The sequence below is a fragment of the Bombina bombina genome, chromosome 1, assembly GCF_027579735.1.
Source record: "Bombina bombina isolate aBomBom1 chromosome 1, aBomBom1.pri, whole genome shotgun sequence".
Taxonomy (NCBI): domain Eukaryota; kingdom Metazoa; phylum Chordata; class Amphibia; order Anura; family Bombinatoridae; genus Bombina; species Bombina bombina.
This window is the reverse complement of record NC_069499.1, coordinates 930,935,738-930,938,163: the sequence shown is the minus strand read 5'-3', so window position 1 is coordinate 930,938,163 and position 2,426 is coordinate 930,935,738.

Here is a 2,426-nt window from a genome sequence, read left to right as displayed (position 1 = left end):
GCAAAAAAGCAAAGAACATGTAAACATTGGGTATTTCTAAACTCAGGACAAAATTTAGAAACTATTTAGCATGGGTGTTTTTTGGTGGCTGTAGATGTATAACAGATTTTGGGGTCAAAGTTAGAAAAAGTGTGTTTTTTTTACATTTTTTCATCATATTTTATAATTGCCAAAGCCATATATGTCTGCTATGTTTGGCTATATCAAACTAAGATAAGACCGATAAGACTCCTACTTCCCCCAGATCTTCACAGGCAGATAGGGAAATGGGTAAATAATGGGCTATACAGAGTGGCAGATTTTCTAGTAAAAGGACAAATAATGCCGTTTAACCCCTTAACAACAAAGGTCATACCCTGTACGACGTTGGTTGTTATGCCCTTAAGGACAACGACGTACCCTGTACATCGCTGCAGTACTGAGCTTCGTTTTGCTGCAATCTAGCTCACAATAGCAAGATTGTGCTATTTCTGCATGCCCCACAAGTGGGGCACTGCAGAAATAGAGTTGCAGAGTTGTTGATGCAGAGAGGGCCACTCTGTAGCCCTCTCTGCATCGGCCAGCGATGGTGCTGTTCGTTGGTGGGAGGGAGCAGAAGCAGGGAGGCGGGTGGGCGGCCCATAGCTGCAGGGACTTTCTATTTCTGTCCCTGCAGTGTGTACAATATATCAGGAGCGTATGGGGGCTGCGTGTGCGCGGGCACGTGTGGGTGCCCGCGCACGCTACATTAATGTGGTGGAGGGAGAAGGAGGGAAATTAATTTTGTAAAGGGATCGGGGAGGGATCGGGGAAGGGGAGGGGGGTAGGGGTAGGGTGTTGGGGGGGGCAACTACACTACAGAAAATGATTTAGGAAAAAAACACAAAAAAAACACACACATTGTATTATGGCAAAATGGGTACTGGCAGACAGCTGCCAGTACCCAAGATGGTGGAAGATAGGTAGAGGGGGGAGGGTTAGAGAGCTGTATGGGGGGGATCAGGAAGGTTAGGGGCTGAGGAGGGATCCATCACTGCAAAATAAATATAATTTATTTTTTATTTTTAAAATAAATAAATAAATTGCCTTTTATTTTAGTACTGGCAGACTTTTACCCAACTCTAAATATAGCTTCTATTGATGGTAAACAATGCCCATCACACTACCTTCATTCTGATTAAGAAATCAGCACTTATCTGACAACATTATTTCTGCAGTGTACTAATCTTTTTATATTACACTTGGTTACGGATTCTGTGTTCAAACTGTTAGACATTCATTTTCAATAAAAATTGTAAAAATCAGACTTCTTCAGAGAGTACCGCAGAAATAATCACCAGTAATAAATTGTAGCCCCACAGAAAGATATTAAACTATTATAAAACAGGGAATATAATTACGCACAGTGAGCTAGTGGTGTTCACTGACTGTTCTCTTCTCTGCCTCTGAGTTGCCGGCCATGACCGTCCATCCCTCCCACACACCTGACCCCACGTGGCCTCCAACTTAACTAGGCGGCTCGCTGACGCTCCCTCCACTATGTCACGTGTGTGAGACGAGTGACAAAAGTGAAGTCAGTCAGTGACGTTCAAGCCGGGCCGGCCCTGCCCAGCCCCACATAAATTTTTTTAGAGTAAATTATAAGATATGATGAAAATAATGTTATATTAGAAAGTCCATTTAATTGCGAGAAAAATGGTATATAATATGTGTGGGTACAGTAAATGAGTAAGAGGAAAATTACAGCTAAACACAAACACCGCTGAAAATAGCCCTGGTCCTTAAGGGAAGGAAATTGAAAAATGTCCTGGTCCTTAAGGAGTTAACCAACTAGAAGAGAGAATCTATCCTCATAAGCTACATTGGTATATCTACCTACAAATACCCTCTGCCCTTAATAGATATGACACCTATCAAGAAACACACCCTTATACTGCAATGGAATAAATACTCAAATTACCTAACAGAGACACAATTTCTAAACTATATATATTCTTACAAGAAAATAAATACAACACTAAATCCACTATAATATTGAGCTGGGAAAAGGACCTAGAAATAATGCTTCCAAAAATTGATTGGGATCTGATACTATACGACTCTTGCAGAGGATAATTAGTGCAGATTTTAGTGAAAACTGTATTAAGACATCATTCAGGTGGTACCTGACCCCAATTAGAACCTCCCACTTCTCAAACATTAATACAAAATTATGTTATAGAGGGTGTGGAGCCCAGGGCTCCTACATCCACATGTGGTAGGAATGTACTAAGGTGAGAGAAATATAGGATAAACTAACTAATTTATTAAACACTCTACTGAGTGAACCCTTCTCTCTCTCGATATCTCACGCACTCCTAAACTAACACAATCCACATTTTAATACGACAATTAACAAGTTTATTAAGATCTTATGCACAGTCACCAGGGTATGCATTAAAAGACAC